The sequence below is a fragment of the Halichoerus grypus genome, chromosome 8 (genome assembly GCF_964656455.1).
Source record: "Halichoerus grypus chromosome 8, mHalGry1.hap1.1, whole genome shotgun sequence".
Taxonomy (NCBI): domain Eukaryota; kingdom Metazoa; phylum Chordata; class Mammalia; order Carnivora; family Phocidae; genus Halichoerus; species Halichoerus grypus.
In genome coordinates this window covers 55,173,489-55,187,588 of record NC_135719.1, presented here as the reverse complement: position 1 = coordinate 55,187,588, position 14,100 = coordinate 55,173,489, and the positions used below count along the sequence as shown (strand labels likewise).

Genomic DNA, 14,100 nt, shown 5'->3' with positions numbered 1-14,100 from the left:
AATATACAATCAAGTCTGATCCCCATAAAAACAAGTGACAAAGGTGTTGTTATTTGCAGATGAGTAAACTCAGACTCACCAAGTTTAGATGAATGGTCCAAGGTCGTATGAGTAGTACTTAATATATAGCTTAGATCCCTGGCCACGTAAACTTTTATGCATGGGAAAAGAATCTCAGGGAATACTTGTCCTTCAAGCGCCTGGATGCCTACGGACCCTTTCCTACCTGTGCCAAAAGCCTGGTCCTCAACCTCTACACTCACTCTCCCTCAGATGTCTCCACCTGTAATACTTTTTCTATAGGAAGGGTAATGTATCAGTAAGGATATGTTCAGCTTTAAGCAACAGAAAAACCAACTAAGAGTGTCTTAAGCAATAAAAATAAATTTACATAACAGGAGATGCAAAAGTAGGCAATTCCCGACTTGGCCCCTTAGCTCACAATTGTCATAAAGGAAAAAAAAATGCATTGAAAGAACCAAAATCTTTCCTTCTTTCCACTCTACCATGTTTAGGCTCATCACCTCGCATCTATAAAATGGCTGCTTCAACTCTATAGTTTCATGTTCTCGCAGGATTTTATCCAAAGGCAAATCCAGGTCACATGACCACCCAGCGGCAAGAATCTGATCTCTCATGGGGAGGGAGAGGAGCACAAGAGCGAAAGTTGGGAATGGCTATTGGATAGCTATATCCAGTCTCTGCTGCTGGTAACTTTCTGATTCCTGATTAGGGTCAGAGCTGAAAACTAATGATTCCTGAGCAGAAATATGGATTTCTTGACACCACCTACAGGCTGCTTTATTAGTTTTCTATTGCTGTGTAATAGCTTAATGCAGCTTACGTCTTGGCAGCTTAAGACAATACCTGTTTATTTCCTCATAGTTCTATAGGTCAGAAGTCCGGGAAGGCTTGAGTAGGTTCTCTGCTTAGGTACTTGCAAGGCTGAAATCAAGGTGTTAGCTGGTCTGAGCTCTCATCTGGAGCTCTAGGGAAGAATTCGCTTCCAAGCTCATTCAAATCACTGGGAGAATTCAGCTCCTTGCAGCTGTAGGACTGAGACCTCCATGGCCTTGCTAGCTATCCACCAGGATCACTCTCAAGTCCAAAGACCATTCTCCATCCTTGAGCAAGGCCCCCCTCCATCTTTAATGCCAGCAATCATGCACTGACTCCTTCTCATACTTCAATCTCTCTGACTTTCCCTTCTTCCAGCAGCTGAAGGAAACTCTGTACTTTTAAAAGGCTTAAGTATTAGAGTAAGCCCACCCAGATAATCTGCCTTTTGCCATAATTACAGAAGTTAACACCAGAGGGTGAGGATCATGGGAGCCATCTTAAAATTCCATCTACCTCAGTTGCCATTAAAAACAAAAACAAAAACAAAATCAGGATTTATTCTTGAAGGTCAAGATAGGGTCACCCTTCCCTGATTCACAATAAGGGCAGGAGGACTCCCAATCAAAACAGGGACTCTGCAAGCAAAAAATTAAAGGAGCGAATGGCTGCTGGGTGGGCAACCAAGAGTATCTGATTCAATCAACTTTTTTTTCTGTGAAACTGAGATATTAAGCCTAACTTAGTTGCACAATGGAATCCCACCTAGCTGGTGGACATTTTTTTTTTTTAAATGAGAACATGGTGTATAAGAACCACTGATGGGGACATGGATTCCTGCTTCACTTAACTTCCCCCCGCCCCACTCCCCTCCTCATCTTGCAGCTCCTCAGCCTGCAGTGTGCCCCCAACACAAACTCATGAAGAATGCTGACCAACAGGGAGTCTGATAGGGTTTTCTTATAAATGTATTTAGTGTGGCTAGATTTCTCATGTTGATTTTTCACTGGCTTGCGTCTATCTATTGGGCAAAAGGGAAGGACAAGGGTTTATAGGAAGAGGAGGCCCCTCCCTCAGAGCTTACCCAGAGCAGCCCTCACACTGCCCAAGGTGTTTAGAATGAGCCCTGTGGGCTTTTCCATGGCCTTCTAAAGAGAAATCATACGCCCTCTCCTCTACAGAGATGCCTCATCACCAGCTCTTTCAATGCATTGTTTTCTGTTTCCCTGCCTTAAACCTGACTCAGGCCACCTGTGTTTTTTGTTTCACTTAGTTTTCCCTGCTTTGTGACATCAGTGTGGACTTCACCTTTTCTACGCCCTGCCCCCCGCACCAAAAAGTCTAAAATCCCAAGTCAGAAGTCTCCAAAGAGCTGACGTGTGTTTGCACAAACACGTGAAGATCCTTCAGAACTACAGATTATCCACCAGCAACAGCTCGATGCCTTTGAGAATTCTCTACTTTCATGGATGCTGTGTTTACCTTTTATTTTAAGTGCTTTCAAGCCCATTCTCTTGAAGCACCTTGCCTTATCAGGAGCCCTGCTCGTTTGTCTTGTTGCCTCCTTCACTCAGAGGCCTCCATCGATCAGTTTCTGAAACAAGGCAGGTTCTGTGCAGAATCAAAAGCCACCACATCACAGCTGACAGCGAGAGAATGCAGTGAGCATTGTGCCCTTGTACACAAGGCCTTCGTCTCTTTGAGAAGTACGTTTGAAATGAATGAGGCAGACGAGAGTGGTGGCTTCAAAAGCAACCATCTTCCTCTGGGCTTTTCTTGTTGAAAAGTCCTGAGCAGCACTGTTACTAGAAAGTAAAGAGAATAAAAGGCAAATCGGAGGCAGGCTACAGGTTTCCTAGACGAGAGACTCACACCTGGCCTCGGCCAGGCTGTGCCGCCGGACATCTGCCTTTCCTTTGTAGACTTGGGTTTGCAAGGTTAACGTGAAAGAGGCTGTTTATTTTCTCCCGGGGATTATGAATAAAAAATACATAAACCCCCTTCACCCAGAGCCTAGCCAGGAAGTATGAGAGGCTCCTCTCTTTCCTGGTGCCCCTTAAGGGCATCATTGTTGGTGGTAGAGCTGGGGGCACCACTGTTGCCATGGTTACGACTTCTGAACCAAGGGATTGGCTGATCCTTGGCCCGGCTCTTCCACCCAGCTGTCATTTCCCCTGCAACCAGAGGCCTCCTTATTCCCTGATCCATTTTGTATTTGGCTGGAATGTTAGAGAGCAGTTTTCCATGGCACTTCATGACCCTTCCGTAGAGCCTTAATGACCCTAATGTTGATTTGGACCTAAAGTCTTGGGCTAGTGGTAAAGTTAAAACAATATTCAGGGCTCATATAGATGATGATCCTAATAATTGGCTTGAGGATCATCGCCTTCCTCCCTCGATTGCAGAGGGTTTGCAACGACTGCTTGAAATTTCAGAGCAAATATCTGGCCCATGACCAGGAAGTGAAAAGAACGGTACGATATTTGACGTGAAACCTCATTCATGAGTTCACCTTATTTTTCCCATCCTTATCTTCCATACCTGAATCTTCTTTTTAATAAGTCTTGCATTGTTTGCATCTTTAAAAAGTGCCTTAAATTCTTTTGAAGCAAGGCTAAATATACAGAAAGTGTAAGGATATTCCTCAGAAATCCAATGGATTCTTGTTATGAGGATGGAAGAAAAAAAAGTGCAAAGGTTTTTCTCGCCAGGAAGGGAAGACTGCATAGTGCAAAGCACCTAGAACATATTCTGTGTAAAAACCAAGTGGGATCATTTAAATGCATATTTTCTGTTGAAGTAGAAATATGCACACGGTGCTCGCTTTGGCAGCGCATATGCTAAAACTGGAATGATACAGAGAACATTAGCATGGTCCCTGCTCAAGGATGGCACGCAAATTCAGAAAGCATTCCATATTTTTAGATATTGGTCAAAGGGTAACAAACTCCCAGCTATAAGATAAATAAGATCTGGGCATCTAATGCACAAGGTGGTGACTATAGTTAACAATACTATATTATATACTAAAAGTTTTTAACAGAGTAGATCTTAAATGTTATCACCACACACACGCACACACACAAACACACACCATAATTACGTGAAGGGATGGAGATGTTAACTAACTGTATTGTGGTAATCCTTTTGCAATATATGATGTATCTAATCATCACGTTGTAAACCTTAAACTTACATATGTTATATGTCAATAATATCTCAGTAAAGCAGAGGAAAAAAAATTGCAACTACAGAGAATAAAACCACACACACACACATACACACACACATACACACACACATACACCCGCACACGATTGGATTCAAGAAAACTGGAATTTCCAGTACAAAGAAGTGATAAGGACATGGCACTCCTAATCTCAGGAAGCCCCCTAAACACTTAGGGACCTGTTAAGTCAAGTCACTCACATGAGATTTTGATCAGTCCCTTCAAAAGCCTGGGGTGGGCCATGTGGACATGCCACACCAGCAGGGAGGTGCTTAGGGGGTTCTGGGAATCCCAGTTCCTTGCACACAGTAAAAACTTTACAAATATCTGCTGAATAGATGGAAAAAATAAGTAGAACAAAATAAAACAGAAAACCCACAACAGCAAAAGCAGATGAACAACAAAAATCATTATGCCTACGTGCTAAGTTCACAGATAACCTTCATATGAACTCGGGCAGAAATGCTTTAGCAGCACCAAAAAGCAGGTGCAATACAGGGCCCCGGTCTTTTGAATCCTCTCGACAACACTTTGAGGTAGATGTTTTTATCTCTACTGTTTTTCAGATGAGGTTAAGGAAGGTTAACTAATTTGTGCAAGACCCCATAACCGTAGGTAGGATTTAAGCCCAGAGCTGTCTCTTTCTAAAAACAGACTATTCCCTCCATCTACCCCATTATTGCCCAAGCTCTTCTCCTGTCAAGAACACACATCTCAGGCCCCATCCCAGATGCACTGAATCAGAGTCTCTGGGGAGGGGCTTAGAAGCATATGCTTAACAAGAGACAAGATGATTATGATTATCACAGAAGTTTAAGAAAACAGCTCTGTTGCTTCTGGTGGGAAATGCACCCATCTCTCCCTCTCCCTGATCAAATAGAAGCCATCAGAGATTTGAAGCTCACACGACAAAAATCAATCACGTCATTCTGGAGTTTATCGGATTATAATATTATAGGATATTTATTCCTCACTTTGATACTATAGCATTGTCTGATTTGAGATTATCCGGATCCTGAAACGCAAAGACAATTTTGGAAAGTTAAAAACGGACACTAGTGGAGTCCTCAGATTTTTTCACTTTCGTCTCTGTCTGTCTATGGTCCTTCGGAGCAGAAGTTAAGAATTCAGCTCAGCTCCCGGCAGCTTGAACTGATGCAGAGGTTCCGGCTGGGCAGGGGCTGGAGGGCGGCTGGAAGGAGAGCCCCAGGCTGAGAGTCAATCCTCCTGTCTGGTTGCTCACCAGATGGCTGTCATTGGACGAGCAAATTCCAGGATCCAGGAAGTAGAAAATCCATCACTGCTTGGTTTGCTTTTCTTAGTGTCAGTGTTTCCACGCCCAATGACAAGAGGAGAGGCCAACGAAGTCTGCAGCTTCAAATCTCCGTCATGGAAGCAAACAACGTATTTTTACCCCCTAAATCCTTAATGAATTAAATGGGAAGCAAACAGTGATTCCTGACAGGGCTGGATTTAAGGCAGGCTGTGAATGCCACAGCACAGCCAGAAGTAGAGACGGACAAGTCGAACTGAAACCTGACCACTGCCTCTCAGCAATCTTACTGTAAGTTATTCCCGTTATCTCAGAGAGAAATTTGAGAAGGGGTTAGAGAAAAGTATGGAGCTCATTTCCCCGCCCATGTTGAGCACGGATCGTTGTTTTAAGAATTTGTTTTATATGCTATTGCCAAGAAACTTGCTTTGAATGAAATTTCCAGGCCTGGTATCTATAATAGCAAAAAATGACAGTTACATTTTACAAATAATAGTTTAATATGCTTTACCATGCTTCTATTCCAGAATGTTCTTGATCTCCTTTAATCTTCACAACAACTCGATAAAGCTTATACTCTTAATTAACAGGACTGTACAGATAGGACACTGGTAGCTTCCTCCTCATAGAGTCCTTAAGCAATTTGCAGCAAGTCCACAGCTCATAGCCGAGAGCTATCTTCTATCACTGTGCCAACTGCATTCCAAGGGAGGCCATATATATAGGCCGTTAGTTTCTCCAAAGACAAATTCCCATATTGGATTAAAACATAAGACCCAACAATAGGTTTGTTGCTTAAAGACAGGTATCTGTAATAAAATGATGCAGAAATGCTAAAAATTTTAAAAAGTTTTATTGAGGAAATTTGTACAACAAAAAGGAAACAGTTGGTAGAGGTGGAATCATATAAAAGAGATTTTGAAACCAAAAAAGTGGAGGGAGGGTGCAAAGAGGCTCCTGATTATAATGAAAAATATAAAAACAACAGTGAAGACATGGATTACCCAGGTGCCCCTAGATTTTGGCTTTTAATCAACAAAAATTCTGGGCTTCTTTTTCTAGTTAAATAAAATATGAGTACATTGAAAATATGGAATCATAGTTGTATGATATATGGGTTTTAGCCTTCCTTTAAGTCGTAGGATTATACTATTGTATTTTTATTTTATATCTGCAAAAGTAGATGTAAGTTTGAAAAATAAAATAGAGGTTATGAACACTATGCATTTAGTATGCTAGAACCAGTGGACATACACTGAACTCAGTAACAACATAGTATCGTCCATACATTTTTCTCAAGGTATACGGCATTGATACATATATGCTAACTCTTAAATAAAATTCCAAAAATGAATCCAGAAGAAAGTTATATAGATATATTTTCTCACCACAGTGCAATAAAGCTAAATTCTGATGATATAAGTAAAAATACAATGAAAGGAGCCTTGGGCAAAATAATGATCAAACCCACAGCCTTGGAAGTAGACAGCCCAGGGTTTAGACTATAACTCCATCCCTTACTGCTGTGTGACCTAAGCAATTTATTGAACCTCTCTGAACCTTGGATTCTTCATCTAAATATGTGGCTCTACTTTGCAAAGATGGTATGAATTTTATCTATAAAGTACATACAATAGGGACACCTGGGTGGCTCCGTCGGTTAAGCAGCCAACTCTTGGTCTCAGCTCAAGTCTCAATCTCAGGGTCATGAGTTCAAGCCCTGTGTTGGGCTCCAAGCTGGGCATGGAGCCTACTTAAAAAATAAACAAATAAATAAATAAATAATATAATACTAAGACTTAAAGGAAGGCTAAAACTCATACTCATACAACTATGATCCCATATTTTCAATATACTCATATTTTATTTAACTAGAAAAAAAAGCCCAGAACTTTTGTTGATTAAAAGCCAAAATCTAGGGGTGCCTGGGTAGCTCAGTCGGTTAGGCATCTGCCTCCGGCTCAGGTCATGATCTCAGAGTCCTGGGATCGAGCCCTGCGTGGGGCTCCCCGCTTAGCGAGGAGCTTGCTTCTCCCTCTCCCTCTGCTTCGCTCTGCCTCTGCCTGCTGCTCCCCCTGCATGTACTCTCTCTTCCTCTCTGTCAAATTAATTTTTTAAATCTTAAAAAAAAAAGAAAGAAAGCCAAAGTCTAGAAAATATATCTCTAAATACTAACAGTGCTCATCAATATGCCCTTGGATTTCTGGTAATTTTTGTTATTTTGCTTTATTTTTTTTACTATAAATGTATAGTTACTGCACAATAAAACAATAATAAATATGAAAGTAAATATACATTTCTCTAGAACATAGCACAAGAAGAAAATAAATATTAATATATTGAGTGCCCTATAGGTGGGGGTTGCTGTGAACATACAGTCATTTCAGTTGTTGCCACGGTCATCATTATTGTAAATTCTAAAATGCTCTTTCTCTCTCTCTCTGTGTGTGTGTATATATATATACATATATATACACACACATACACACACACACACATTGGTGTTTATTTTATTATATATTGTAATAATAAACACAAAAATAACACAAAATTAGTGTTTATTATATATTATATATATAATAATAAACACAAAAATAAAAACAAGTTGGTGTTTATTTTACAATATATAATAAAATAAACACCAATTTAAATTAAGTTTAAATTTAAATATAAATTAATTTTAAATTTAGATTATATAAATTTATTTATCTAGATATAAATATATATTCTATAATATATACTATAGTATTATATATAGTGCCAAAGTACTTTAGTACTATACTATATAGCATGTATAGTATAGCAAGGTATAGAGTATACATATGTGTATATAGTACATATATATTATACAGCATGTATAGTATATATACACTATATATAGTATACAGCATATATATGTATATATAGTACATATACTATGTACATAGTATACATATACTATGCATATATATTATACAGCACATATTTGTATATATAATATATATACTATATACGTAGTATATACATACTATGCATAATATAGTATACAGCATATATACATATAGTATATGTATATTATACATATATAGCATATAGCATATATATACTATATGTATACTATACTATATGTATATACTATATATGTATATATATGCTGTATACTATATGTATACTATATATATACCACACACTACACATATACTATATACATAGTATACTATATATGTATACTATACACTATATATAATATGTGTAATATGTATATATGCTATATATACGTATATTCTATGTATAATATGTATAGTATATGTATATGTATATATGTATATGTGTACTATATATATGGATAGCATATATACATATACTATATATATACTAGACATATATATAGTGTACAGCATATATGTATGCTATATATATACTATTGTATACTGTATGTATATACTATATGTAGTATACAGCTATAGATATGTATATATGTATGTAGTATACATATATAGATATGCTGTATACTATATATATACATATGCTGTATACTATATGTATAGTGTATACTATAGTATATATACTATATATGCTGTATACTAGTATATATACTATATATACTGTATATACACTATATAGGCTGTGTGTATATATATATTCTATATATAGTATATATATGCTGTATATTCTCTATATATGCTCCATACTCTATGTATAGTATATGTTATAGTATATATACTATATATATGCTGTATACTATATATATACTATATATAATACTATAGGTTATATAGTATTATATGTTATTCTACTATATAACAGCATTACATACATAAAAAACACAATATTGGGATAACTAACAATTTGAATATGGACTACAGAATTAGATAATCATATTGTATCAATATAAAACTTCCCATTTTTCTTAACTGTTAAATTTCCTAATTTTCAAAAGAGAAAATGTCTGTCTCAGGAAATATACATTGAAACATTTAGGTTTGTATGTACATACATCTGCATCTTATTCTCAAATGATTTGGGGAAAATACTCATATATAGAGAGAAAATGAATGATAAAGCAATAAGGAAAATATAAACAAATGGTGAATCTGAGTAAAAGGTGTACGGGAGTTCTTCATACTAGTCTTTTAACATTTCTGTAAGTTTAAAATAATATAAAAATAAAAATTTACAGCAACAAAAAACAAATAAATGAGTAACCACTTCTAACAATAGCAGCAAAAGCTCTCCTTAGCAACAAGGTGAAGTAGGAAATTAAGAGCATGATAATAACTTTTGGAATATTATAAAATTGAAAATACCACCTATCAAAACTAAGGGGAGTATGAACAATCAGAGCCCAGAAGTAAAGACAGAGATGCATTTTAGAAATATGAAATAAGTGAACTAAGCATCTGATTTAAAATCTTATAAAAAGAAGAGAGTCAACATAAGGGAAAATAGGAAGAAAATAATAAAGATGAAGAACAAAAATAAACAAGCTGAAAAACAAAAAATGAGTGGAAATAATAAATTTAACTCTTCATTCTGTGAAAAGATTATAAGATATATTAAAGCCCGTGGGAATGTAATAAATAAAAGAAAGGGTATGAGTCAAGAAAATTAAAAACACACAATTGATATAAAGGATTTTAAACTATAAATAATGGCAATGCACATTTTATGATAATTCAAAATGTTCAACCAAATGGACAATACAAAATATAAAATTGGCAAAACAAGATGGAGAAAACATGAAAATGATGATGAAGGAGGAGGAACTTGAGAAACATATTAAAGAAATCCTTCACCTAACCAAAGAAATATAACCTAAACAAATTTAGTGAACAATATTCTATGTATTCAAGAAACAGATTTTGCCATAGGATGTAATCAGTTCTAAATCATGGAGAAACAAGACCCGATACCCAATTCATCCTAAGAGATAAGTATCATACTCATCCACAAATCTGTGAAAAAGACCACACATGCACACACACACACAAACACTCTTAGGATGGCAAATGTACACAAGTGTCAATTCCCGTAAAATTGGTTTGAAAAGATTACAACCAAGTTCAGACATACAATAGATTTTCCAAAAATAATTGTTGGCTAAGTGAATCAATAAAAATATGGGAATATGAATGAAGAAATAAATGCAGTCAATTAGCAGAGCCCACTGAGGGCACGGAAGGCAGGAATGGCTTGTGTAAGCCATGTATTTGTTAACTTCTTAATCATCTCATCCACACCAGGCCCAATGAGCATAGGCAGAAAAATCATTTTTCATTGAGCTTTGAGAATGCAGCTGTGACAAGAGAGTGTGATAATCAATAAAGGTAAATTCTAGGAATGTCAAGAGATCACAACAAATCAAGGACACCTTTTATAAAAGAATTAGGTTTTTTCTTCTTTTTTTTTTTTTGTGAGACTTAAAAGAAAACATGAAGATAAAAAGGCATTAAGGATTGAAGAGTTAGCAGAATATACCATCCCCCAATATGCCACTTTGGTATTAGGATCATTTTGAGCTAAAGGCACTTGAAAAACAGTAGATTCAAGAAGGACATTCTAATCTTCCCTTTCTTCCTAAAACGGGAGATAAGAATTCCCACGTGAAAGATGCCCTTCCAGTACCAGGGGAAAGAATTGTTCTTCAATAAAGAATAAAAGCTAAAAGAAATCTGTACCAGCAGACCTTGTTAAAATACTTCTTATCTTCCTTTAGCTTCCCTACATAATTCTGTTACTCCTCACATTGCCTCTCTTTGTTCAGTCCCCTATAAAAGCATGTAGGTTTCGCCATTTCTTTAGGTCTTCATTTCCTTATGAGGGCATCCTGTGTCCTAGAAAACTCACAAATTTGTACGTTGTTCATCTGTCAGTCTGTCTTATGTGGGTTTAATCCTCAGGCCCAGCCAAAAAACCCCCAGAAGGTATAGGTAAATTTGCCTCTGATGCAGAATGTTCCTGAAGGAAAAGACTGCTGGATCTGACTACATGAAAGTTTAAATCTGTTCAACAGAAAACACCACAGGCAAGTGAAAAGACAAAATGCAGATTGCGAGGAGATATTTGCAACGCATGTAACCACAAAGAAGCCACATCAGTAAGAAAAACACTAATGAACTAATCGAAAGAGAGGCAAAAGATCTGAACAAGCAACTGATAGCACATGAGATCTAAACGACCAATGACATGCGTAAAAGGATGCTCAAGCTTATTTTCCCAGTAATCAGAAAGATGAAAATTAAAACAATGAGATACTATTTTACATCCATCAAACAGGTGAAAATGAAATAGTCTGACACTATCAGGTGCTACTGATGATGTGGAAGAATTGGAGAAACATTCACATTTTGATGATGATGTGTTCACTGGCATAACCATTTTGGAGAATAAATGGTCAACATCTGGCAACACTGAAGAGACCCATATCTTACAACCCAGAGGTTTCACTTCTAGGAGTAAACTCTAGGAGCTCTCACTTGTGAAAAATGCAAGTCCATTGCAACATTGTTTGTAAGAGCAAAACACACACAAAGAAAAAAGTAAATCATACAAGTATCACCGACAGGACCAACTAATTGTAATAGACTCATACAATGAGACCACTTATAGCAGTTTTATCAATAGCAGATAAGTCTCAAAAATATAATGCTGCATGAAAAACCAAGTTGCAGATAAGTAAGTAGAGTGTAAAAACGTGTCAACAGGGCGCCTGGGTGGCTCAGTTGGTTAAGTGACTGCCTTCGGCTCAGGTCACGATCCTGGAGTCCCGGGATCGAGTCCCACATTGGGCTCCCTGTTCAGCAGGGAGTCTGCTTCTCCCTCTGACCCTCCCCCCTCTCATGCTCTCTCTATCTCATTCTCTCTCTCAAATAAATAAATAAAATCTTAAAAAAAAGTGTAAACATACAAAAGAATGCTATATATTTTATAGTTACATACACATGTTGCAAACATATACATAGAAGAGAACCATAGGCACAAAACTTAGGATGGGGCTGCCTCTGAGCTGGGAAAAATGAGACTAGGTTTGGGGAGAGATACACAGGTATTCAATTTCATAACAAAAATACGAAGCATATATGACAAAATGTTAGGATCTGATGGATCTGAGTAGCAGGGTGGTATTCATAAATATTCACTATACTGTGTTTTAAATCATTTTTTAAATGAGCACCCCAATTTTAAAAATACATAAAAAATACAAAAATATATAAACTAGTATCTAAAATATATAAAAATCATTAACAGATAATTCATAAAGAAAGAAAATACCCAATAAAAATGGGAATGGTAGGAAAGCCAACTTTAACTCACTAGTTAAAAAAAAAGTAAAATATACATATATCATTTCGGCTTATCAGCTGAACATGAAATTGCAAAACTGTGAATACCTAATGTTAACAAGGGGGAAAAGGCAGGTGGGAGGAGAGATCATATCCATTCACTGCTGACGAGAACTTAAAATGATATAAATTTACTTAATTTGGCAGTATATGTGAAAGAGCAAGAAATATATATATATGCATGTATATATATGTATATATACATATTTATAACCTTTGCCTCAGAAATTCTGCTTTAAGAAATTTAAGAACAAAGGAAGTGATCAGAAATGTATGCCAAGATTTATGCTTAGGTATCTTTATAGCAGCATTGTTCATCATAGTGATGTCTTAGATACACTAAGTTGATAAAAAAAAAATAAGGAATTAAGGCAGTTATGGTACATCTATAGAATGTAATACTCTATAACTGTTTCAAATAATATTTTATGAGAATATTTAACGCCACTGAAATATTTCATTAATATGTTGTTAAGACAGGTTATAAAAGCATTTGTACAATATGTTTGTTTGCAGTTGTATTTTTAAAAACAAATAAGAGGCACTTAGGTGGCTCAGTTGGTTAAGTGTCTGCCTTCAGGTCAGGTCACAATCCAGGGGTCCTGGGATCAAGTCCCTCATCGGGCTCCCTGCTCAGCAGGGAGCCTGTTTCTCCCTCTCCCTCTGCCTGCCGCTCCCCCTGCTTGAGCCCTCTCTCTCTGTCAAATGAATAAAATCTTTAATAAATAAAGAAATAGGCAGGAAAAATAATTTGGAGGTATCCAAATCAAAATGACAACAGTGGTTGTCTCTGGATGGTGAAATTATGGGTCTTCTTCACTATGTTTTTATTTTTGCCCTTCATTTTCTTACTTCTCAATAATAAATATTTATTTTATAATAGAAAAGTTATTTAAAATAAAATATTTACCAAAATAAGCTTTGGTTTGTTAAAGATTTAAGTATAAAATCTAAATACAGAGGAAAATTGAAAAAAAGTGTTTATCACCTCTCTGGGGGAATTTTAACTTTCTCAGCTTGGAAGCAATTTTAATGATTTCACTATAAAAATTAGCATTACTAAAGATTTTTTAAGAGGGAAAATATTTCTATCAAACATTACAAAGAATTAAGATCTATCACAAATAGCTAACTTAAATTTGTAAAATCAATGTCAATTTCTAAAAGATAAATAGGTAAAAAGACAGGACCATTCCCATAAGGGAAATACAATTAGTAGATAAACTAGAGTGGGGAAGGGAAATACAATTAGTAGACAAACTAGAGTGGGAAAATGTTAATTCTCTCTAGAAATCAAAGAAATGTAAATGAAAGCCAGCCGCCTGAAGATGACAGTTTACATATTCTAAAAGAACCAAAAAAAAAAGAAGTTGAATGCTAATATCCAGTGCTGGTGAAGCTGCCCAGAAATTGACTCATACATTCATTTACAACCATAT

The 14,100-nt window shown here is 36.4% G+C and overlaps 1 non-coding gene across 1 annotated transcript; it reads left to right on the top strand.

Moving 5' to 3' along the window:
- Positions 1 to 3,653: 3,653 nt before the first annotated feature.
- On the top strand, positions 3,654 to 3,760 carry LOC118545052 (U6 spliceosomal RNA). Its single transcript, XR_004921919.1, has one exon. It is a non-coding gene; the product is annotated as a U6 spliceosomal RNA (small nuclear RNA).
- The last annotated feature ends 10,340 nt before the right edge of the window (positions 3,761 to 14,100 follow it).